At 51.7% G+C, this 26347-nt stretch overlaps 1 pseudogene; it reads left to right on the top strand.

The window, feature by feature from the left end:
- The first annotated feature begins 4415 nt into the window (after positions 1–4415).
- Positions 4416–7690, top strand: LOC100155069 (myeloid-associated differentiation marker-like; annotated as a pseudogene).
- Positions 7691–26347: the final 18657 nt, after the last annotated feature.

Below are 26347 nucleotides of genomic sequence, written 5' to 3'. Positions count from 1 at the left end.
TGGGGGCCAATACCACCCTATTTTGATTACTATAGCTTTGTAGTATTAGCTGAGGTCTGGGAGGGTTATACCCCCTGCTTTGTTCTTTTACCCCAGGATTGCTTTGTGATGGCTGTTCTTCAGGGGGGAGTTTCTTTTTACTTTTGGGGGGAAGGTGGTTTGAGTGAATGGGGGTTGTTGCTGCCATAGTGAAAGGAATTGTATAGCTTGAGTGTATGGTGCACACGCATATGTGTTTCCATGCACCAGCTGATTTTTGTTGCTGCTTCCTGCTTCTCTCATGCAATGGGATCTATATAAATGTAGAAATATACATACATATTTTTTAATTACCTGGAGCTTGTGGTTCCCATCATCCCCCGCTATGAGCATAGAAAGAAATCTTATCCTTTCTTCCACATTTATAATGCTCTTTTTTTTTTTTTTTTGGTCTTTTTGTCTTTTTTCTAGGACTGCAGCTTTGGCATGTGGAGGTTCCCGGGCTAGGCATCAAATCAGAGCTGCAGCTGCCAGCCTAAGCTACAGCCACAGCAACACAGGATCTGAGCCATGACTGTGACCTACACCACAGCTCATGGCAACGCCAGATCCTTAACCCACTGAGCAAAGCCAGGGATAGAAACTGAGTCTTCATGGATACTCGTTGGGTTTGTGAACCACTGAGCCCTGATGGGAACTCCATAATGTTCTTTTTTTTCAACCTCAGTATAAAGATAAAAAAAAATGAAACCAACAAAATCCACAGATCCTAACTGCCTGACATTTGACTGGAAATCCAAAGCAACCTAACTCTTAAAGGGGCTCTGCCAGCACCTGGATGCTTCTTTTTAAAGGTGTGCGCTTTGTGTGTGTGTGTGTGTGTGTGTGTGTGTGTGAGAGAGAGAGAGAGAGAGAGAGAGAGAGAGAGAGAGAGAGAGAGCGAGTGCAGGTGTGCTTAAGACTAGCAGCCCTTTATGTAACCGTTGACCGGAAGGGCACCATAAACCTTCTTCTGCTTTCAGATGTAAAGGCTCAGAACCAGCATCCTTGTGTCAGCAGGGCCAAGGGGCCAGGCCAGCAGAGCTGTGGGGGAAGGGAGGGGAAAGACCCTCAGGGCTGCCTCTCACTCCTGACCTGGGATGAAACTTGAATTCTTCACCCAGGGGCAGATTGGGTGGATAGAGAGGGCTCACAGGAGGTGGTTCCCATGGCAGGAAAATCATAAGAAGGAATGAAATAAAATTCATAATTTAAGTTAAGACAAGAAAAAAATGTATTTGGCCAAATATATTTAGGACTGGGTTAAAAAGTTAACATCCTAGGACCTTAAATAGAGGAGCTATGCATTATAAAATTACCAAAAGAGATATATAGCAGGAAGTATTTCTCAAACTTATATGACCAGGGAGGTCTTTTCTTCATGGAGCATCATGGACCAGGGTTCCATGCAAACCCTTTGGGAACCATCAGTCACATCTTCGCCCCAGAGTGGTCAGCATTGACTCAAAAGGCTCTAACAAAATCCCTTTCCGCGTGGTGGTCCATCTCATTTGGGAGCGGGTTTATTCCTTAGGGGATGCAAAGCCCACCTACCCTGCTCTCTGGAGCTGCACAGAGCATCCCAATTCCTATTGACTGGAGAATCCTCTCAAAAGTCCTCAGGTGTCCTTGGGTCTCCTGTCCTCTCATCCACCAGATGGATTTTCTCAGCATTAAGCCAGGTGCTCCTTCAGGACAGGAACTGGACTTTGCTGTGGAGTCTGCAGTGCCCAACACACAGCAGACACGTGGTAATAGTTGCGTAGAACACAAATGAATGGCATCTACCCCAGTTCTCTCAGGCACTCCTCAGCTGTACCCCCATCTTCAGACATTGCACCACCCTGACTGCCACCACTGATGAGCTGTGGAGCCACATGTGGTGGCTTACACGTTTCCTGTGACATTCAGTCTCCAGTGTTCCTTGTTCCTGGACACTTAGCTCTCCAGGTCCCTCAACTCATATATAATATCGTGATGACAACTTGTTCCCACCTCAAGGGCTTTGCATGAGCTGTTCCCTCTTCCTGGGAGTGGCCACTTCTTTCTTGTCTTTCAGTTCCCTTCCGAATGTCACCTTTGTGGAAGGATCTTCCAAAGCTACCTCTGCCCAGCATGCTCCATTCCAGGTCCCCGTTGTGCTTTTTTCATCATGCTTGTCACTACCTGAAGGTACCTTCCTGGAGTATTTAACAAGCTTATTGCTTTGTCATCTGACATTCTCACTGGAGCTGTGCTGCATGGGGACGGCTACCAGTCTCTGCTGTCACCTCTGGGTCTCTGGGCCAATCTGTCCCCAGCACAACGTGGACCAGTATGTACTGGACAAATGAACAACCAATATCTGTCATCATCAGAGGGAGACATGCACACACAAGATAATTACTACAATAAAGGGGATGGGAGGACACTTTGGTTGCTGATGGATATGTTTATGGCCTTAATGGTTTCATGGGTATGTTTACCCCCAAACTCATCCAATTTATACACAGCAAATTTAGACATCAATTATACCTGTTTAGACATCAATTACACCTCAAAAATAGTTTTTAAAAAATGAAAACGTGGTTAGGAATCCTATATGGTAACATGGAAAATTGAATATAACATTTAAAAAGACAAAATCACATGATTACAATTAAAATAGTGTAAAAATAGTGAGAGCTCCTCTTGTGGCTCAGCTGTAACGAACCCTACTGGTATTCATGAGGATGTAGGTTCAATCCCTGGCCTCACTCAGTGGGTTAAGGATCTGGCATTGCCATGAGCTGTGGTGTAGGTCACAGATGTGGCTTGAATCCCATGTTGCTATGGCTGTGGTGTAGACCTGCAATTGCAGCTCCAATTCTGCCTCTAGCCTGGGAACTTTCATATGCTTCAAATGAGGCCCTAAAAAGACAACAACAACAACAAAAATTTATGTGGACATAGATTACAGAGAACCACGTGTTTGTATTACTAAAATAAAATCTATTTTGGAGACTTGTCACCCAAGACAACACAGGTGCTGCTTCCACTGTCACCATAGAGCCTCCTGTCCCTGTTCATTCTTGCTCCCAGGGACAGAGCGAGCCTTCGAGTAGCTGACCCTCTAACAGAGGCTGATTTCTGAGGAGCTGCCTCTGGCCGCCTGGCCAGCGCAGTGCAGTCGGGCCCGTGAGAGTCCCTTGTCGCCTTTCTCTGTGTGGTCATTCACTGGGATGGGCCTGCCTGGCAGAGAATTCTAATTTCCTGAGAAACATCAGAGCCTCTAGAAGTGTACAGGCTTGGCACCCAGAGCAGGATAAAGAAGGAGGGACACATTTCTGGGTGCTCTTTAGGGGACCAGAGTCTGCCTCCCTGTCGCTTCAGCCTGCGTCCCCTTCCCTAGGCTTCCTTCCCAAAGCCCCTCAGTGCTGGGTGCCCAGAGGGAGGGGAGGGGTGCTGGGGGCACCTGGGACAGGTCTGAGGTGGTTAAGGGAAGGAGGGAGTGATGTCACAGCTGTCCTCGGGGGCATCAAATGACTGCCACTCTAGCCTCTCAGCATCATCAAGACCAGGTGAATATTTGCTCCCTAAATATTTCCTAAATCAGCCCCCACCCTCCACCCCTGAGGTGTCTTTGCTCAGGACACATCATTGCACACTTGGACTGTGGGATTAACCTCCAAACTGGAAGTTCCCATCCTGGCTCCGTGGAAATGAATCTGACTAGCATTCATGAGGACACAAGTTCGATCCCTGGCCTTGCTCAGTCGGTTAAGAATCCAGGGTTGCCGTGAGCTGTGGTGTAGGTCACAAACACGGCTCAGATATGGCATCACTATGGCTGTGGCTGTGGTGTATACCGGCGGCTACAGCTCCAATTCGACCCCTAGCCTGGGAGCTTCCATATGCTGCGGGTGCAGTCCTTAAAAGACAAAAACCAAAACCAAACTGGCCACCCAGCTTCTCAGCTTCCTCTGTTCTGTTTCCTCCTAATAGCCAGAGTGACAGATCCCAAGCGGGCAAATGATCGAATGGCTCCTCTTTAGGGTATATCACTGAGGCATCATCACTTACAGCTAAACTTCAACTTCTATCTCTGGTGTTGAGGCCCATCCACGTTGGGCCGTATCTGCTGCTCCTGCAAAGCCTCTCTGCCTCCCTTCCTCCCTGCCTCGCTCAGAGAAGAAGCAGGAGCTTGTGGTCTCTGCTCCCAACGTGCTGCTTCACAGAAGGGCAAAGGCTGACAAGTCTCAGGCTGGGAACAGTGGGAGATGGAGCTGGAGATGGAGTCAAGACAAGTTAAGAGTTAAGAAGGCAAAGAAGAGAGGAAGAGATCTAGGATTAGATGATTTGTTCAAGGATCTCAAGACTCTTCAGGGGCAGAGTTGATGTGTCAGCAGCTTGGATGTGGGAAGGGCTGGGAAGGGAGAATGGAGCGTGGAACTCTGGGGGCTGGTCTTTATGCTCATTTGGATGAGGAAGGAAGCTTTGGGATAGCACCAAGTAAGGAGTTAGAGACGAGATATTTCTGTAAAACCAGGATCACGTGCTCTGCAGCCTCAGGACAAAGGGGAGACAAAGGAAAACTAGGAGCTTTGGTGAGAGCAAAGGGCAAGGTGATTATTTGCCTCTGTAAGAGTTTTGGGTTTTATCTTTACGTTTCCCCAGGAGAAATAAGAATCTCAGGTCCTCACTTCTTGTGCGTTGGGGCCCAAACGTGCATGATATCTGAGCTGCAACAACTCCAGTCTGGGAAATTAACATAGTCGGTGCCCAGCAGGCCATTGGCCCAGAGGATCCTGAGCCAGAGCAAAGGCAGTTAGTCTGGGTGAGGGCTCCCAACCCAGGAGCAGGATCCTCAGGGGGAAAGGCTCCTGTAAGACTGGGCTCACGGCTTAATGACAAAGCACATGAGGGGACAATCCATGTGAGTCACAAGAGCTCCAGAGAACAGACGCCCACCTGAAAGTGACAGCAAGCAAATACCCCCAGTATGACACGCACATCAGACACAGATGGCACGAAATAAGGACAGGAAGAGGGGAGGGAGAACTGTGATGGGTTGAACTGCTCGGAGCCTCAGACTGGGTCTCATCTGGAAACACAGACTTTGCAGACATACTTAGGTCAGGATCAAGTGATGGAAATCACGCTGGATGGAGGACGGACCTGCAAGCCAATGCCTGGTGTCTTCATAAGAGAAGAGAGAGATGTGCACACACAGAGGTGACAGGATGAGTGCGTGGAGGTGGAGGGATGGAGGGACTTAAGGGGCCATAAGCTAAGGGCCTCCAGAAGCTAAAAAAGGAAAGGAAGGACCCACCCCTGGCACCTCAGAGATAGCACAGTCTACTCACACCTTGACTTGACAGATGTGGCCTCCAGAACTGTGAGATGATAAATTTCTCTTGCTTTAAACCATCAGACTTGTGGTCACTTGTTGCAGTAGCCCTGGGAGACCAAGATAAACTTCCAGAAATGAAAAATAGCATCCATGTCTTATTTTTTAAAAGTTTACAGAAAAGGTTGCACACCTGCTCTAGAGTGTGGAGGTCCCATGATCCAAGGCCCCCTGGAAATAATCCTGTGTCCCCCACTGTCTGAGACTCACAGGGGAGGAAGCACTGATCTAGAGAAGGGTATTCGGTCCAAATGCCTACAGGATGGAGGAGGGAAGGAAAGAAGTAATGGGGATGGAGAGGACTCAGGCCACTGGAGAGGACCAGCCGCACATGTTGGGGGAGGGGGAGAAAAGCAGGATGCAGGGTGCATGACGTGGACTCATCTATAAAATGGAAAAAATATGCAAATATGCACTGGAAACACGTATGCATGATTTCAGAGCATGATCTGGGCAATTCCATAATCTCCATGGTCCCTGCCACTCTCACCCTGTGTCCCCTGTCACAAGACCGAAACATCCCCTGTTCTCCCTCTCAGGTCCATCCCAAGCCCCTCCTCTGTGGGGAAGGTGGCACCATGCCGGTGTCCCTTCTGAATCAGAAGACATTCCCTGGGCTGCCCCAGGGCCACACAGACTCTAGACCTCCCCTCTCCCACCATCTCCACTCTGCCGCCCCTGCTCCCCCAGTCCTGGTGTATGCTCAGGGCTGTCCCCAAAGTCCAGCAGGTGCCTCCTCTTCAGCTCTTGCCCCTCAATGGGGCTTGCCATCAGTCCATCTCCACCCGCTCCCCTGGGATGCCCTGAACGGCTCCACATCACACGTCATCCAGACGCAACACCCTCGTTCATCTCCAATCCCTGCTTCCCAGCTTGGAAGCTGCTAACCAGTCTCCCAGGCCAGACACATCCCCCCTCAGCTGGTACTACTCCCAGATCTTTCCAGACCCCCACCTGGACGGCAGCTTTGGGGCTCAGCAGCCAGACTTCATGTCCATGGAGTCTGCGTTTCCTCCATGAGGCTCCACCTTGGAGTAATGGGCTTGGGGTCTCCTTCCCAAATGGGGGAGAGGCACATGTCCAGGCAAACCTGGGGGGAGGGGAGCAAACCGGTTCCCCCTGCCATGTCATCTTGTCCCCACTGCCTTGCTCTCCCCCCCACCCCAGGGCCTCTCCCTGCTCACCTCTGCACCTGCCCTCCTCTGTGTGGGGCTGTGCCCCCTCAGATGGCAGCTCCTTCCAGGGGTGGCTGCTGGGAGAAGAGGCCAGACCCCTGTCCCTTCAGGTTTCTGTGAAGGAGGCCGTGGCCCTGTGGTGGGTCCTGGGTTCCCAGAGCCCTGATCTTTGGTCGTGGGCTCGCACCCACGGGCCCTGCTGCAGTGCTGGGCTGGAGAGCACAGGGCTCAAACCCACAGTTTTGGCACAGTTATCTGGGTTCCCACTCCTAGTCATGGGTCTTCCACCTCCTGCAGCTGTTCCCCACCTGTGTGGCCTTTGCCCTGGTGGCCAGTGTGGGCACTTGGAGTGGGGGGGGGCACAGGTAACTGGTTCACATTCACCTGGCGCTTCTGCTTCATCCTGTCCTTCATTATCCTCATAGCGAGCTCTGTGGGCTCCCGTCCTGCCTCCCCCTCTTCGGGGACAGCGTTCTCATCACCTGTGCCTGCTCTGCCACCCTCTTCTGCCTCTCAGCCTCCATGGACTTTGTTACCACCTACATCCAGTTCTTGCCACGCAGCCCCTTCAGGGACTGCACCATGGCTGCCACTGCCGTCTCCTGCATCACTTCTGTGGCTTATGCCACTGAAGTGGTCTGGACCCGTGTCCTGACTGGTGAGTTCTCCTGTGATGTGTTCACTTTGCCGGGTCTGCTCAAGAGGCTGGAGATCTTTGTGGCCTGTGTCATCTTTGCCTTCATCAGCAGCCCCTCCCTGTACCAGCACCAGCCGGCCCTGGGGTGGTGCATGGCTGTGTATGCCATCTGCTTCCTCCTGTCAGCTGTGGCCCTCCTGCTGCCCTGGTGTGACTGGGGCAGAAGGTTGCTCATCCCCTTCCCCGTTTTCCATTTGGGGCTCACCTCGCTCTCTGTTCTCCTCTATGCCACGGCTGTGATCCTCTGGCCTCTCTACCAGTTTGACAAGCAGTTCGGTGGCCAGCCCCAGCGGTCCAGTGATGCCACCTGCAGACATAGACTCCCCTACGACAGGTGCACCTGGGACCATCCTGTTGGCTGTGGCCACCCTGACAGCCATCAACCTGCTGCTTTACGTGGTTGGCCTCATGAACCTGGCCTGTCATTTTTAAAATCAGGTTCTCAGGCTCTGCTCAAGAGCTCCTAAGTCCCTCTTGGAAATGGAGGTAACTTTCCAGAGTTCTGATGTCCCCTGACGTCCTCTTCCTGGGTCCCTCTGTCCCTTCTCACGTCCCTCCCCCTCATCCCAGTTTCTTTTCTGTTTCCTTCCCTTTTCTTCTTCTGCTCTGTCTCCCTCCCTCTTTTCTCTGGCTGCCCACACTCTGTTTTGCCTCTTTCTCTGTCTGCTCTCATCTTTTCTACACTTTCTGCTCTTTAGCGCTTTTTTGGTCATTCTTTGTTTTCTCATCTCTGTGTCCTGACCCCGTCTTCCCATTTTCCTTCTCCTAATCGGCCCCAAGACTTCTTCCTTCTCTGCCCCTGCCCCCTCCCTCCTACGGTGCTCAAGTCACAACATGTGCAGCTCTTCCTACTCTGGGCCTCCATAGGGGCCTCGGTGCCAAAGTGTGCCTTCCCTCCCGGCTGTGCATGGGGTGTAGAGGGTGGATAGTTTTAGGACCCCCTTTCTCCACTGGAGCAGGATGCATGGTGTACCTCCCATTTGAGTTTTAAAAAAAATCTCTGAAGGTCGATAATTTCTAGTGGCAGGAATTTTTTAAAGAACCCAACTAGGATCCATGAGGTTGCAGGTTCGATCCCTGGCCTCCCTCAGTGGGTTAAGGATCCTGCATGCTATGAGCTGTGGTGTAGGTCACAGACGCGGCTGGGATCCTGTGTTGCTGTGGCTGTGGTGTATGCCGGCAGCTCCAGCTCCAGTTCGACCCCTAGCCTGGGAATTTCCATATGCCCTGGGTGCAGCCCTAAAAAGCAAAAAAAAAGTATAACTATATATGTATCTATATCTAATTCCCAGGAGCTTCCGGATCCTATCAGGCCCTGCTGTCAATCATGGAGAGAGAAGTCTTGTCCCTTCTCTCACATCCATAATGTACTTTACTTTTAATCTTAATGTAAAGATAAAAGACAAACACAACAGAAGGAAAAAACCACTCCCCTCCTTCCAATCAACAGAATTTAATTGCCTCAAATTTGCCTCGAAGATTCCCCTCCTCACGCAAAGCGCACTCCCTGGGAGCCCCTCCCACTGCCTCCCCTCCCCCACATCAGCAGAGCTTAGGGAGTGGCCCAGCCCTGGGAAACTAGAGTTAGGCCCCACCCCCAAGGGGTAACATCCGGTCTCCAACTCTTAAAAGGCCTCCGCCAGCTCCTGGAGGCCTCTCTTTGAAGGTGTGTGCCCGAGCACCTGCTGGGTGTATGTGTTTGCTTGGGTTTGTGCATGTGCGTCGCTGTGCACACCGGCATTAGCACCAATAGCCCTTTACTAATGGTGGCTGTGAAGGGATCACAAGCCTTCTTCCTCCCTTCCTCTCAGCCACAAAGGCTCAGAGCCCAGCCTCCTTTGTGTCACCAGGGCCAGAGGGGCCAGGCCAAGCATAGCTGTGGGGGTGAGAGGGAGGGAAATGACCGGCACAGCTGCCACTCACTGTGCAGCTGGGCGTGCACAGCTGGATGGATGGGGAGGGCTCACAGGAGGGGGTCCCCGGAGGAGGCAAATCTAGAAGGAATGAAATAAAATTAATATTTTAAGGCAAGACAAGAACATTTTTTGTGTTTGGCTTTTTAGTTCCTCACTTGCAGCATATGGAAGTTCCCAGGCTAGGAGTCCAATTGGAGCTGTAGCTGCCGGTCTACACCACAGCCACAGCAACGCGGGATCTAAGCGGCATCTGTGACCTACACCACAGCTCACGGGGAATGCCAGATCCTTAACCCACTGAGCGGGGCCAGGGATCGAATCTGCTTCCTCTTGGATATGAGTCGGTGTTGTTACCACTGAGCCACAACAGGAAATCCACAGGAACAATTTAAACAAAAAATTTTCTGTGTTTGAGCCTCCTCCTTCCCCTCTAATGTGCACTGTGTGTATGTATTGTATGTTTACCAGATCTCCTTAAGGGCTGCCCGGTAAAGACCAATTTTCTTTCTTCTGGCCCCCACCATGTAAATCCTTAGAAGATACTACTTACTTATGGCTGTATTAACATCACTGGCTATATTATTTGTACTCTGCACCTCCTCCCCCCCCCTTTTTTGGCTCCACCTGTGGCATATGGGAGTTTCTGGCGCCAGAGAGGGAATCTGAGCCCCAGCTGTGCCCTGCACGCCAGCTGTAACAAGTCCGGCTCCTTAACCCACTATACCACGGCGGGAACTCCTACTCTGGCTTCTTTTACAAGATTTGTTTCTCACATTAGCAAATGTGTGACTGAGACGCCTGTAAAAATAGTGATAACCAGGTAACTTGAAATGATTGACCTGCTGTATAGTTCTATGACATCAATGATTGTTATAGTGTGACTCTACCTGTGGGAAGAAGCAACATGATGGAATAATTACATGGAGCCCAGCAGACCAGTGAGACCAGGGGTGCAGAGGTTTTGGCTGCTGTTAGCATGACTAGATGAGTAATAGCCCTGTGAGTGCCTATCAGTGAAATCCACGGACCTGGGAATGAGCAATCCCAGAGCCCTGGGACAAATTGGTTGCAACATACCTCCATATCTTGCTCACAATTACAAATGAAAGGGAGGGGAATGTGACATAAAGAATGGTGTCCGTTACCTGGTTCAATAAGAATCAAGTCATCAGCGTTCCTGTCATGGCTCAGTGGTTAATGAATCCGACTAGGAACCATGAAGTTGCGGGTTCGATCCCTGGCCTTGCTCAGCGGGTTAAGGATCTGGCGTTGCCGTGAGCTGTGGTGTAGGTTGCAGACACGGCTCGGATCCTGTGTTGCTGTGGTTCTGGTGTAGGCCGGCAGCTATAGCTCTGATTAGACCCCTAGCCTGGGAACTTCCATGTGCCGCGGGAAGCGGCCCTAGAAAAGGCAAAGAGACAAAAAGACAAAAAGACAAAAAAAAAAAAAAAAAAAAATCAAGTCATCAGGCACTGCTGTTGCTGACCTGCAATCCACCCAGAGAGGAACTGGAAACAAAATCAGGATGAGGTACTTAGTGCTTTGAGAAAACTGCAGAATCAGCAATCAGATAGTCAGATATTTTCAGGAGAAGTTTTTATGAACTTGGTTTCTTGCATCTTCAAGATGCAAATGAGTTCTTGCCAGAACTCACTTTCTTGCGTATTAGTGCTTGGTGTGCTTGAGTGCAAGTACCCGTTTCCCCAAATCACTTACATACTGACCCCCTCACTCTGTAACTCTTCAGAGTACTCACTTCTCAGAACTTTCTGAACAACTGTCTCCCAAGTCATAATCCTCATGTTGGTTCCGATAGAAGATTCCATTTCTTTCTTCCATTGACTATTGATTCATTTTTCATCAACAAAAGCAAGAAGGCATTGACCTCTGGAAGTCTCGGTGCAAGGAATCTCATAGTGATATATTTTCTGAATCAAATTGAATGCAACCCAGGAGGACAGCGATGTCTCTGTATTTTAGCAAAAGAATTGCCCAGGAGTGGGCTCAGCTGAGTCTCCCTGTCCAAGCCTCATGGTTCAGGAGGGCAGCTGCTCCATCCCTCCTGTTTGGTGGGGGTCGAGAGTCATTTGTCACAATTCCCAGGCAAGATCCAGTCCCCTCACTCTGGAGTTCAAAAGAAAGTGTAAAAGCATTTTGCTTAGTCCCACCCTGTGGTCATAGAGGAGGTGCAGTTGGACTCGAGGGAGGTGGCAGGACTTGTCCACAGTCCTCCTGTGTGTGGCAGAGTAAAGGTGGGACCAGGTGCCCTGGTTCCCAGGCAGCTGTCTTTCCACCGCCCACGTTGCCTGTTCCAAGGGTGGCAGCAGCATCCTCCAGGCTGGCATCAGCTCCATCCCGCCTAGTTCTGCACCAACCTGCCACCTTACCCTGAAGGGTCACTCACTTCTGGGGGGTGAGTTCCCTCCTCATCAGGATGGGGGAGAGGGTGCCAGAGACTCCTGGTCCCCTCCCAGCCCCACCTCTTCCCGGTGCCCCTGACTAGGGCAGGTCTTGAAGACTCAGGCATGGAGAGGGGAATTGCCTCCTTCCCTGCGTTCACCCTCTCTGCTTGTTTCCTTTGGCTGCTGGACTCCTGTTTGTGGGTCATGTCTTTCCTGATTAGACAGACCCTCCTTCCCCAGGACCCTTGCTTGACAGTTGATGTATGTCTCTTTCACAACACGTGTTTTCTCAGTCACTTTACAATGGTCCAACTCCCCAGCGATTCTTCTCAAAAACACAAGGTGCTTCCAGTGCCTCCAGAGTCTGAGGTCTCCCAGCCTCCCTTGTTCATGCACATCCTCGACTTTCCACTTCTTCAGAGTCCAGCTCAGCAGCCCCAGGGCTCTGGTCCTGTGTGGGGAGCTCACATTTCCTTTACAGAACCCAAAGTCCTTTCTGCTGAGGGTGCAGAGGGGCTGATCCAAGAGAAGAGGAAATAGAAGCCCAGAGTGTGAGAGAAACAGACCAAGGATTCACCCCTGGGTCCAAGTCACATCTGCTCCTGACTCCAGTTAAGTGGCCCCACAGCCCTGGTTGGGTCCCCCCTCGGGATGCAACGTGAGGAGCATTGTGAGCAGAGCCCAAGAGATCAGGTGTCTCGTTCCAGTTCTGCCATAAAACAACTTATGATCACAGATGGGTCTTGTCCCTGTTCTGAGCCTCATCTTCCCATTTATAAAATGAGCAGATTGGGCTAAAATCATCATTTTTGAGCTGTGTTCTCTGGACCCCTATGGTTCTGGTAAGGTGGTGGGGGTTGTAAGTAGGATGTTGACTTCACCACCACTTTCTCTAACCAGAGAAGCCTGGCAGGAATAAAGTTCCCACTCAAAATCTCATTTGAAAATGAGATGGGAAAGACAGGAAACAACTGAACAACCAACATTTTAATCCTTAGGATGCTGGCAGCCACAAGAGGGAATATTATACAGCTGTAAAAAAATGAGGGTGCTCTCAAAATAATGATAAGGGAGTATCTACAGGATATATAAGTAAAAATAGTAATATGCAGAACCACATATGCATATCATTTTTAATGTAAGAAAAGGGCGAGAAATAAAAATAAATTTATCTATAAATAATTGACTTGCATTGGAGTCAAGCCCATTGTGGCTCAGTGGAAATGAATCTGACTAGTATCCATGAAGATGCAGGTTCCATTCCTGGCCTTGCTCAGTGGGTTAAGGATCCAGCATTGCTGTGAGCTGTGGTGTAGTTTGCAGACTCTGCTTGGATCCTGTGTTGCTGTGGCTGTGGTATAGGCCAGTAGCTACAGCTCCAATTCAACTCCTAGCCTGGGAACCACCATATGCCATGGGTGTGGCTAAAAAACAGGCAAAAAAAAAATAATAATATTTGACATGCATTAAGAAACACTGGAAGTTCTCCCATGAGTCCAGTGGAGTGGTTCCCTGGTGTTGGTGGGGGAGGAAAGCTGAGGGCAGTATGGTTGGAGACTTAGCTTCAAGTGAGGTTTCTCAGTCTCTGGCTTATCAGAGCATGTAGATTTGGAACCGTGTAAGTACATTACCTTTCTGAGGAGACAAAATTTCAGTGTGAAAAATACACCCAGTGGAGAAGCAGGTCAGGAGGAAGCTAGTTGGCTAGATGGTCTCCATAGTCCCTGCCTCCGTGATGGGCAGGCTGGGGGAGGGGATAAGAGATGCCCACACAGGCCTGTCTCCAAAGGCAGGGGAAGGGAGGGGCCTGGGGTCCAGGGCCCTGGGGAGGGGGAGCTGTGGCCCCCAAGCCCACCTGCTGGGTGGCCAGGCCCTCCCCCAGCCCTTTAGCACCACAGTTGATGGAGAAGCCCTGGCTCCAGGCCTCAGGCCCTTCCCTTGCTCCTGCCTGGCCTGGGCTCCCTGTCTCCCAGGGCCGTGGCCAGAGGTTCCCTCATCAGCAGGAAGCCAGAGCTGCCCCACCCACAGTCCAGCGGGTCAGAGCCTCCTCCAGGCAGCAGTGGCTCCAGCTGCCGCCAGCCCCAGACTGTGGCCTGAGCCATGTCCAGGACAGAGCCCCAGGGCACAGATGTTCTTATTCTCTGGCTCTGGACGAGCTTCTTGGAAAAAATCATCGAGCCGGTCTTCCTGAATCCACCTTTGAGTGGAGAGAAGAGGCGCTCTTCTCTGCTGTGGTCTTGGGCACCTGGCTGTCCGCCCTGCTTGGGGGTGGCAGCACTGGCTGCCCATCCATACAGCCCTTGTCTTTGTCTGGCTCCTGTCCAAAGTTACAGAGGTGAGTGGGTGGAAAGAGGGTGGCACGGCTCCAGTCAGCCCCTGCCTGAGCTCCCCACACTCCTTCTGGTATTTTCTGGCTGCCTTGCCCACAGGAAGTGGTCTGGCTGAGATGGGGGTGCTGCTGCAGGCCCCATCAGGACACACAGGAGTCCAGGGATTGACTCCTCCCCCAGAGAAGGGGCAGGGGCTCAGCATTCGCTGAGGGTCTATCATGTGCTGAGCTTTGCAGGAGACAGACTTGTATTCAAATCCAGGCTCTGGCAGGAGGAACTGTATGACCTTGAGCAAAGGACAGAATGTCCTCTCTGAGCCTCAGTTTCTTCACCTATTAAATACATACGAAATAATAATATCCATGGTGATAAAATGAAATAGAGTTAGTTTAGTCACCTAGACAGACAGCTGCTTCTAAAAAATACTGACTTCTCTATCTTTCTCGGGTTTAATATACAAATTCAATGCCAAACAGGGTTTAAGATCCTGAGCCCAAGAGCTTGAATTCAAATCTCAGCTTCTCTACTTACAACCTGTGTGATCTTGGGCCAGTGATGCTCCCTGTGCCTGGGAAGATGGGGACAGTGAGGACATGGCTCATGGGGCTGCTGGGAGGAACAAGGGGGTCTGGAGCAGACCTGCCCTGCAGTGAGCACTGTGTGTGTCACCTCTCAGAGCTGTCGTGTCAACACCACCCCACTGCAGCCCCAGGGCTCAGGGACCCTTTCTGAGCTGACAGAACGTGTGAGCTGAAATCTGAGGCTTCTTCCAGAGCCAGACTGGGCTGGTGGGGGTTGATCCCAGTTGGTCTTCTCTGGGTCTGCTCCTGAGCAGGGGTGGGAGGTGGGGGAAGCTCAGTGCAAGCCCATCCCCCACCCCCACTCCAACAGCATCTGTTTCCACAGATCTGTCCAGTGCTTTGCCTGGAAGGGGAGTGAGCTTCCTCAGGGAGCAAAGTTCTCCTAAATGACCCATCTGGTCCACCAGGCTGCTCATGGGTGGATAGGTCCCCGTGGCCTCCTTCCCTCCCTGCCTTGACCCTGACCAACCATCACCCTCTTAGCACCACTGCCAAGGGAAGTCACTTCTGGATCCCAGCGGCAGCCTGTCTGCCTCTTGGGCTCTCAGCTGCCCACTGTTGCCATCAGCACCATCTCTCGGGACACCTGATCCTCTCAGTGGTCCAAGTCCATGCTGAGCCGGCCAGTTGCCCATTAGCCCAGACCACTGCTCCCCAGTAACACTCTTGTTGCTGGTCTAGGACCACACTTTCTGCAAATCCTTTTTTTTTTTTTTTTTAAAGCATATGGTTCTTCCTGGTGCTTCCGATAGGAGGAGAGATTTCTAGAATATTTTGTTCCTGGACCTTGCAGAGGCTGGCAGGGCCCCAGATCCCGTCATCATCTCTCTCACCCTCTGTCCCCTCCCACAGGGCCTTGGCGCCCCAGCTTCTCTATGCATCTCCTACAAATTTCGTTTAAGTCTTGTTCCTGGTGCCAACCAGAACTTGCTCCAGTATAGGCATATAAAGTCACAGTTTTCTGTATCTTCAAGCAAACAGGGCAGCTGAGCCACCAGCCCATTAGTAGGAAGCCATTACTTTTATATTTAAATAAGCCTAGCAAGTTCTATCTTACAGTAGACTATTTTACAGTCTATGGTAAAATAGAATGCGAACTTTTGCATTCACTTTCAAATAAATATGAGCCTTTGAAGATAAACACTAGAATATCTATCCACTAAGATGGGGTATTGTCTCCTTTATTCATGGATGTATTCCCAGGCTGAGAAGAGGGGCTAGCACAAGGAAGATGTTTGTTGAATGAATATAACACAAGCTTACAGATGCCAGCTGTGGCCTGGACCTCCTGACACATTTATTCTGCCTTTAGGGGAAATATCTGAGAATCGCTTCATCGTGTTTTATCTCATTTAATCCTCCTAACAACCCCATGGCCTTGTCGCCTCCTTGGAGAGGAGCCCCTGAGAACCTGAACTCCCTTGCAGATTTGAGGATGTTTCTATCCTGTGATTCATGGTGGGAGAAGGGGCCTCACCCTCAACAAGAAATGTAAGAGGCCAGATAAATATTTGACCTGCCCCCCACGTGGGACCTAGACACATACCTCAGGAGCAGGTGACACACAAATGCAAGGTCACATCAGAACCCCTTTTTCTGGGGCCTGTGGTAATATCTAGGTATGTGCTTCTAGACCAGCTGCCCTGGGCTGTGCCCTGGCTGTTCAGCATCCCTCTGTCCTGGTCTGAGCTTGTTCTCAGGCTAGTCCCTCACTAATAATTCTCTACGTGACCCAGCATCCTTCTCTGGTTAAACTGCCAAAGGAGTTCCTCTTGACTAGTATCCATGAGGATGCTGGTTCTGTCCCTGGGCTCAGTGGGTTGAGGATCTGGCATTGCCATGAGCTGTGGTGTAGGTTGCAGATGCAGCTTGGATCCCATGTTGCTGAGGCTGTGGTATAGGCCGGCAGCTGCAGCTCTGATTCGACCCCTAGCCTGGGAACCTCCATATGCCATGGGTGCAGCCCTAAAAAGAAAAATAAATTAAAAAAAATTGCTGGAGCTGTTTTTTTGCAGGGTGTATTCAAGAATCTTGAAGTCAAACAGCCAAAGCTATTATATCCATTTTCTGGATGAGGAAATTGAGGCTTAGAGTGACACTGACTGAGCACAGGGTACGTGCGCCAGGCTGAGCTCTGATCTCAGTTCAGGGTTGGGGGCAGGTGAGATGTAAGGGGAAAGGCCCTGAGATGACCAGAAGGAACTGAAGGAGTTCTCAGTGTCTGGAGGGAGGGAGGAGATGGTGGGGAGGGGTCTGAGCTTGTAGGGCTTTGGAGGTGAACTGTGGAGTTTGTACTTCCTCCTAAGGAGGCAAAGAGAAGCCTTCAAAGTATCTCAGTTTGAGCTCAGTCCAAATCAGATATTGAGGTAAAGAGCAGAGATGGATGGATCAGGTAGAAGCTTCTGACAGGTGTCCAGGTGAGGGGATAGATGGATCTGGACCAGGCGGTGGCTCTAGAGACGAAGAAGAGTGGGTGGATTCATGAGGGTTTTGTGAGGAGCATCTGTGAAGGTGGTACCTTGGCTTAGATTGGAAAATGGGGATGGGGCAGTGTATGTTGGGGGTGGGGTTTCAAGAGACAGAACTGGACATGATGAGTGAGAGGTGCCCTGAGCGATGCAGAGGGAGAGATTGGGAGAGAGATGGACATGACCTTTGATGTCAATAGAGATCAGCTCCAGATACATGAATGGGAAGTTGTCACCACAGGGCCCATTCACTTCATTCAGCATTCCTTAAATGTCCCATCAATAGAGCAGGTTCCCCTGTCCCCCTAACCCCTATACACCAATAATCGTCTTTTTACCTGGTTTCCATTTGTCATGGCATTTATCACCCACTGACCTAGCATTACATATTGGTTCACTTATTATCCATCTCCTGAACTAGAGTGTCAGCTCTATGAGGGCAGAAACTATCAGATCTGTTCTCTGCTCTCTGTCCAGTGCCTAGAATAGTGCCTGACACACACTTGGAGCACAATAATATGCACTGACTTTGTACAATCTTAAAGCCACTGGCCTGGAGGAAAAAGAGCAGATGCACAGAGCAGAGGTGGTCTCAGCCCAAGTACTGAGGATGTGAAACACTCAGATGATGGGAGAGAAAGACGGATGAGAGGCTGAGCAGCTGGAGGAACATCCCCCCAAGGAAGGTTTCCTGACTCAGGTGAATTGTGCTGAAAGATCTAGTGATGAGAACATGAATATACCTTGAGTTGCCCAGTGGGGCTCCCTGGTGACCTGGTGAGCAGGGCTTCCTTAGCGAGGAGGGAAGAGAAGGCAGAGAGGGGCTTGGAGCAAATGAGAGGAGGGAGAATGGAGAGGGGGTGTCGGTCATGTTCAAGGTGCTTGTGGAGAAAGGGTGCAAAGCCTATAGCCTGGAGGGTGTAGGATGGAGGGTTTGCTTTTGTTTGGTTTTCAACTGGGAGATGCTGCCTCATGCCTTGTGCTTGATAGGTGCCTGGTGCATAGCAACCCCTTGATAAATGTCACCAGTGTGTCCCTTGGTCCTCCTGCTGTGCTGGGTGTGACGAGCCCTCAGGGAAGGAGAGGAGCTCTGTCAGGTGGGGAAGAACAGGGAGGGAAGGATGTTCAGGTCATGCACAGACCTCTTGTTCCCGGGTCAGGTAAGGATGGACTCATCCCTCCTCTGCCCTTCCTTCCATCACTCGCCTGTCTCCCCGCTCGGTCAGAGCAGCGGGTCTGAGGACAGTTCTGGGAGTAATGAGGTGAGCAGTGGAGCAGCCCTGCCCTCAGGGATGTCACAAGAGAGCATGGGAGGGGGAGGGGAACCCTGGAAGCTCTGGTGTGAGGATTAAGCAAGGAGATCGGCAGGGGCATCCTGGGCAACATCCAGCTCATCCTCCTCCCTGGTCCCCAGGGCCTGGGACAGCCCTCAGCACACAGGAGATGCCAGATGCATATGGACTGAGTGCAGAACAGCTTCATCATCACACTTTGCTATTGTCTTTCAAGCACTTGCTGTGATCCAGGTCCTGGTCATCATTTCATCACTGCAACCACTCTCTGGGTGGCCACTGCGAGTTCCGTGCTGGAGGGATATAAGGCTGGTGTGGTTCTGATATTCTGCTTGGGTGAGACGGGCTCAGAGAGGGGAGCTGACTTGTCTAGCCTCAAAGAACTTTTTATTGGCAGAATCTGACCATAAACTCTGATCCTTTTCGGTTCATGACCTGGCCCTTGGACTTGAAGGAAAAGGGCAAGGCAATCCTGAGTGCAAAAGATTTTCCACCAACATTTAAAACGCACTGGTGTCGTTTTTTTTTTTTTTAACGAATACTGTGGGCAGAATATTTGTTTCACAATTCATAGTTGGAAGCATAAATCCCTAATGTGAGGGTATTTGGAGGAGGGGCTTTTAGGAGGTAACTAGGTCATGAGGTTGGAGCCCTCGTGTATAGGATTAGTGCCCTTATAGACAAGACCAGAGGGATGGTCTGCAAACCAGCAAGAGAGCCTTCCCCAGATGTCCACGCTGCTGGAGCTTCAATCTTTTTTTTTTTTTTTTTGCTTTTTAGGGCTGCACTTGCAGCACATGGAAGTTCCCAGGCTTGGGGTTGAATCAGAGCTACAGCTGCCAGCCTATACCACAGCCACCAGCAACACCAGATGCCGACCCACTGAGCAAGGCCAAGGATCAAAACCATGTCCTCATGGGTACTAGTTGGGTTTGTTGCTTCTGCGCACAGTAGGAAGTCCCAGGTGCTTCAAGCTTGAATGTCCTGCCTTCAGAACTATGAGGAGAGGATGTGGAAAAAAGGGAACTCTCTTTCACTATTGGTGGGCATATGAATTGGTACAACTACTATGGAAAACTGTATGGAAGTTCCTCAGAAAGCTAAATATAGAACTACCATATGATCCAGCAATCCCACTCCTGGGAAACATCTGGAAAAAATTTTTGATTGAAAAAGATACATGCACCCCTATGTTCATTGCAGCACTATTCACAATAGCCAAGACGTGGAAACAACCTAGATGCCCATCATCAAATGAATGGATTAAGAAGATGTGGTATATATACACAATGGAATATTACTCAGCCATAAAGAGGACAAAAAAATGCCATTTTCAGCAACATGGATGGAATTAGAGACTCTCATACTGAGTGAAGTAAGTTAGAAAGAGAAAGACAGACACCATATGATAGCACTTGTATGTGGAGTCTAAAATATGGCACAAATGATCTAGCTATAAAACAGAAAAGATCACGGACATGTAGGACAGACTCCTGTTTGGCCAGGGGGAGGGGGAGGGAGTGGGATGGACTGGGAGTTTGTGGTTAGTGGATGCAAACTATTGTATTTGGAGTGGATAAGCAATGAGATCCTGCTGCATAGCACAGGGAGCTATATCCAGTCACTCGTGATAGAACATAATGGAGGAAATGTGAGCAAAAGGATGCAATATAGATGTATAACTAGGTCAATTTGCTGTACATTGTAAATCAACTATAATAAAAGTAAATTAAAAAATAAAAGTACAAAAAAAAAAAAACTATACACAGCAGATGTCTGTTGTATAAACCGCCCACTCTATGTTATTCTGTTTAGCAGCCCAAACTGCTAAAACACTGGGTCCTGGCAACACACACAAGTTGTGTAGTTGGAATCTTTCAATCACCATCTAAGGGGCAGGCATGACAGAGCTGGGGTGAAAGTGTCGCCTTCCTGGAGGACCCAGAAATAGCTAGTCTACTATTTCCAGACCTGGTGCTATCCCCCATTCTTGAGGCAGCTGGTTCCTGCTCCCTGCTCCAAAGCAAAGCCGTGGTGTATCTGTATTCAAGGCTACCTGTCACTGGATGCCCCTCTGTGTGTGCTTCGTTGTCTCCGACCCCCTGCGGTAACCCTGGGAGGGTTATTATCATCCTCAATAAACAGGTCATGAGCTGGACCTCGAAGGGCACTGCTCAGGCCCTCCCAGCCTGGAAACCACTGAGCAGGGCTGGCCTCTAGCCCCCTGCCTTCAGGGTCCTGCCCTTTCTACAGCTACCCTTTGGGTCAGGCTCCTGGGGCTTTCGAATTGCAGGAAGAGGCTTCAGCTGTGGGTGCTGTTTTCCAGCTGTTTCCCCTCCCCTAGAGGAAAGACGCTAGCTCACAAAGAGAGAGTTTGTATTAAAAGTCCACCCCGCCTTTCTGTAGACAGTGAGGCCCAGGTGCATTTAGATCTGAGCCCACCGGCCCTACCAGCTCCCCCTTAGCCCAAGCTCTTCCTCCAGACGGAGGGTTGTGGGTGGGTGGGTTGCGGTGTCCATCAAGCAGAGCTGCTCCAGCCTCCCCTGGAGGACACAGCCGGGGGCAGAGCTGGGACTGGCTGGCAGAGACAGAGCCTCTCCCTCTGTCCGAGCCCTAAACGCTGGGGATGGAACAGGACCATGAAGACACAAGGACATCCCGTCTTGAACAAGGGACCAGCCCAGCATTCCCTGGGCCTCCCCTAGCACCTGGGAACAGAGGCCAGTGGGCTCCACCAGGAACCACAGCACACGGCTTGAAATCAGGGGGAAGCGGCCAGGCCAACATGTGCCTTTTCCCCTACGTCTCAGCAAAGCTACTCAGACACTGGTGCCCCAGCAGGAAAAGCCTATGTTCTTTCCACACAGAGGAGAAGTTGTTCCACCAGTGAGTAAGCTTCTTGGCCCTGGAGCCTGGCCTGGATTGCAGAGAGTGCACTGGGCAGGAAGCAGGCATGGCTGGCTACCACTCTTGGAACCAGACCAGGCTTTGGGATGGGGCTGGGCCCCTGGGGAGAGGGCCGGGGCGTGTGCCTGAAGACAGTGAGCAGGTCCTAGAGATTCCTTTCCTGAATAGATGCACGTTTCCTCACCCAGGCTGGGGGGAGGGCAGGGGCAGGGGGAGGGCTATGGGGTCTGAGCGGGGTAGGCACCCTTTCTAAACCCCTCAGCAGCAAACAGGTCTGCATTAGAGGTGACTCAGGTGTGCTCAGCGAAGCGGGGCCATTTTTGATTCATTTTATTTTGCTTTATTTTATTATTTATTTATTTTAAGGCCACACCTGAGGCATATGGAAATTCACTGATAGGGGTCAAATCAGAGCTGCACCTATGACCCACAGCAAAGTCACAGCAATGCCAGATCCTTAACCCACTGAGTGAGGCCAGGGATCAGACTCACATCCTCACAGACACTAGTCGGGTTCTTAACTCACTGAGCTGCAATGGGAACTCAGTCAGGGGCATTTTAGAGTGTCCCTCTTCAGACACTCCAGATTCTCCTTGATGCCTTCAGGGTTAGGTGGCAGGAGGTGATCCTGTCCCTGTGTCTTAGTTCATTCTGTCACAGTAGCAAGAAAGTGCAGGTCTTTCCAAAGCCAGCCCTGGCCTGAGGGCTGTGCTGTTTCCCTGGGTTCAGCTGAATCCTGGTTCCCTTCCCACTTTTCTTCACTTGATAAGAATCCACTGAGGGCAGTTCCCATCGTGGCTCAGTGGTTAACATACCCAACTAGTATCCATGAGGACGTGGGTTCAATCCCTGGCCTCGCTCAGTAGGTTAAGGATGCAGTGTTGCCAGGAGCAGTGGTGTAGGTCGCAGATGAGGATTGGATCCCGTGTTGCTGTGGCTGTGGTGTAGGCTGGCAGCTACAGCTCCGATTAGACCCCTAGCCTAGGAACCTCCATATGCCGCAGGTGTGGCCCTAAAAAAACAAAGACAGGAAAAAACAAAAAACAAAAGAAGAACCCACTGAGAATGGGGTTTGGGGGAAGTGGGCAGTGAAGGGACCAGAAGGTCGTTGTTGGGATGTATGGTGAGGCAGAGTGGACGTGGGATTTACATAAAGGGACAACAATGGAGAAGCTGGGGACCTTTAACCTGAAAGTCAAAGACTCAGGGTCGAGATGGGGACATGACTGCGGTGCGAAGATGGGGACAGGTCACCATGTAGCGGTGAGGTGGCCTTTATCCCGGAGGAAGCCTCGATGGGGTAGACCTGGCCGCCTAAACCCGGGTCCCCGGCCCTCTGAGGGGGGGCCTTCCAGACAGGGAGTCCTCTGTCCTTGGACACATCCAGGCCAAGGGCACTTGGCCCCCGGGGGCAGGTGGGAGGTGGACGAGGGCTCAGGCCTCAGACTGGTCCAGACACAGCCCTGAAGATGCTCCCACAGGCCAGCCTTTCTGCCCGGTCACCACCAGCCAGGCTGAGTGGCGCCTGCCCAGGGCAGCCGGGCCAGCACTCCCAGTTCTGACAAACCTCGGGGCTGGGTGGCTCATGTGTTTCCTGGACGGGCCCTTTAGGGAGCCTGGGAGCAGAGGCCCTGACCAAGCTCATCGCTTCTCTTTCTCTAGGTTCACCCGCCGGCACACCTGGGGCAGGACAGGTGGTGGCAGTGGTTTCCCATGGGCCCAGGTGACAGCACACGACATGGTGTCCTGCCATGGCTGGGATGCTAGGTTGACCCCACCCTACTGGACACCCTCCCCCAGGGCACGATCCTCCTCCCCCCCTTACATGGCTGACCTGCCGGGTCTGTCATTGTCCCAGGACAGCGGTCACTCATCGGCCATCACTGCCCTCGACAGAGACAGGCCCCAGGGTGTTGAGGACCTGGGATGGGCACCCAGGGCAGGTGCTCTGTGAGTGGAGACGATGACGACAGCTGTCCAGGAGCACAGCCCAGGGCAGGACGCTGGCAGTGGTGGGTCAGAGGGAAGGTGGGGTGGGTTGGACACTAACCTGAGGAGGCAAAGGGGGGTGGCTAAAGGGCTTGGGAAGCAGAGACCAGCAGGCCAGGTGGTGCTGAGAGGCCCACAGTCCCTTCTTCCTGTTGCCCAGGCTGGACCCTGACCTGCCCTTTTCGGACTTGAGGGCAGAGGCCAGGAGGGAGAAGGAGATGCCAGCTGATGCCCGAACAGGCTGGGGTAGGTTTCCCTGTGGCCCCACCTGTTTCCATGACAGCCCTGGGAGTTGGGACGAGCATCCCTATTTCACAGAGGAGGATGCTGAGGGGGACTTGCCACGAGGGGCCAGCGGGGCTCTGGATGTTTCCCTGGTCTGCTTGCTGAGGAGCTGCTCAGGCCGCGGGGAGCAGGTCAGGGGAGATGAGGGAGCTGGGGCTCAGGAGCCAGGCTTGGTTTCCTAAAGGTAAGAGTAGAAGAAAGCCGCCCAGGCAGGGTCACTGCAGGACCCGGAAAGAGAAAATGTGTGAGGCACAGAGCACAGAGCTACTCACAAGCAGCCACTCAACAAACATCACATTCTCTGCCTCCATCCTTTACACCCTTGGCGAGTAAATCCAGCGATTGCGGAGTTCCCGTTGTGACTCAGCAGAAATGAATCTCACTAGCATCCATGGGACGTCCATCCTAGCATCCATTCAATCCCTGGCCTCGTTCAGTGAGTTAAGGATCTGGCATTGCCGTGAGCTGTGTCACAAACGTGGCTGGAATCCCTCATTGCTGTGGTTGTGGCGCAGGTTGCAGCTGCAGCTCCGATTGGACTTCTAGCCTGGGCACCTCTCTATGTCATGGGCATATCCCTAAAAAGACAAACAAAACAAACCCAACATTTTCAGCATCACCTCCAGGTGTGTCAGGACCAAGGAAGGTTAGGAGTCTAGAGGGACAGCAGGACCAGCTCTTCCTTTTTATTAGGCTCAGGTCTGAAGGGTCTGTTCATGGGTCCGGAGCTTGACACCTGCCTCTGAGCTCCTCTCCCCTTCTCAGCCCTTTGATGGTGGGGACCCTGAGCTCCCAGAGGGGAGACACTCAAGCCAGGTCGGCTGACCTAAGCTGGTGGTGTCTCTACAACATTCCGCCTCTGCGCTTCCCACTGACTCTGCTTTATCCATGGAGAAGCTGGCTGCACAAAAGGCAGGGATCCCAAGAGAGGGGCTGGGGCCACAGCACATGCTGCCCTCTGGGTCCTCACCCTCACCTCAGTGCCAACCTGGGAGATGGGGGCCCCTCCCTTGGTTTTCTCTCTGCTGGGGGCATCCAATTCCCAGATGCAGATGCAGGAAGTGGGGTTAGAGATCCTTTGGGAAAGCTATTTCTCTGGGAATCCTGCTTCCTCTCCTTTCCAGGAATCCTGAAACCCTGGAAAGAACCTTGGGTGGGGAGTCCGGGAGCCTGGGGTCACTTTCCAGGCCAGGCTGCACCACTGCCCAGCCCCCTCTGAGCCTCAGCTCAGTGGCTGAGTGAGGGCAGCTTAGAGGGTCCCTGAAGCAGCCCCCTAACCATGTCAATGGTGCAACCTTCACACTTCTTGCCAAAGTGTCCGTCAGGCTGGCTCCACCTGCAAGGCAGCCTTAGGGAGAGACGGCCCAAGGGCTCCCCCTGGTGGCCGGTCGCAGCCAGACCCACAGCCCCGCCCAGCAGCTTCCACAGTTCAGAAAACCCATCACAGCAGAGGTCAGGACACTTACACTGGAAAAACAGGGCAGAGAGAACCCAAAGAGGTCAGGCGGTAGCTCCCCACCCTCCCAGATCAGGGTCCCAGAAATCAGTGGTGCAAATGGAAGTGGCACCATTGCAAAGCAATCTGAGTGAGAAGCAGGGAAATTGGAGGTGGATTTGAATCTCTTGGGTTCTTCCCCTCCCCTGGGGTCCCTCATCCATGCTGGGTGCTGTTTAAGGCTCTGCATGAACCTGTGCCCTCTCTCTGCATGAACCTGCGGCCAAGACAGATGGCAGGGGCGGGGCTGCACTGGCTACAGGAGTCCACCTGGTGGTGCCCAGCCCTTAGTTCCTGAAACCCACTTGGGCAGAGGGGATACAGGCGGCCCTTCTCTGGTTGCTGACCCTGAGTGCTGGAACTGCTCCACCCTACCCTCCTTGGGGACTTGCCCCAGGGCTCAGCAACCTTTCCCTTCTGACTCTTGAGACACGGAGTTTTTGGGGAGTAGGGCTCTTGAGCCCCTGTCCCGACCTTGAGTAACTGGACTGTTTTCAGGGGACCCTACTCACCCCCCATATACGTGCATCACAGATGATTTCTCAAGGCAGCCCAGGTAACTTCCTCTGTTGCGAGAACAGAACACACACACACACACACACACACACATCCAAGTCCCCTACCTCAGTCTTAGTGGAGTAAAGTGGGGAACTCCTTCTTCTCTGGTTGTACATATAAGACCTGTCACAGTGGACACAGTTTGAACTCAGGGTTCCTCTCTCACTTTTTGGAACACCCCCATTGGACATCTGCCACTTTCCTACTCGGGGAATCCCAGAGGCTTCTCTGTAAGTGAACGTCACCCCCGTGATTACAACATAACCGTGGCTTCCTGCTGAGTCCCAAATGCTTAATGTGGTAGCAGAGCTGTGAATGGCCTGACCTTGCCAGAAGCCACATCTTGAACCCACCTGTCTCCTCTCCCTCAAATAAACAGTCCTCCGTCCTTCCTGCCCTGGCTTCTCCTGGTACTGAAGCAAGTGACAGCCCCCCCGCCGCCCCGGTCCCCTTGCAAGCAGAGCCCTGGTTCAGGAACCCTCATTTCCTCAGTGCACACACCAGACCACCATCAACTCTCAGCAAAGGGTTTTAATCCAAATATTGGAGATCACAACAGCAATCCACCTTCTTCAAAGGTTTCATAGTCACCCTCTCTCTCTAGGGTCATACGATGGGGTTCCCAGAATCCCTGAGTCAGAGAAAGAAAAGGGGACCATGGTGATGAGTGTGGGACATCATTATTAGGGTCCAGACTCCTTGTCATGCCTCCAGAGGGCTCTCTGGTTGATTTGGGGACCTCTGACAATTGGGTTATCTTCTTAATCCAATTGTCTGTTGATGGGCACTTGAGTTGCTCAAGGGCGAGCCCTGAGTATGGGTCCAGGATTCTGACCACCCCGACACCTGAGGGAAAGGTAGTGCAG

Source organism: Sus scrofa, chromosome 7, assembly GCF_054392235.1.
Source record: "Sus scrofa isolate SSC_HxYL_T2T_F1_AM1 chromosome 7, Sscrofa_HxYL_maternal_Yorkshire_Landrace_v2.0, whole genome shotgun sequence".
NCBI lineage: Eukaryota > Metazoa > Chordata > Mammalia > Artiodactyla > Suidae > Sus > Sus scrofa.
This window is presented reverse-complemented; position numbering and strand designations above follow the sequence as displayed.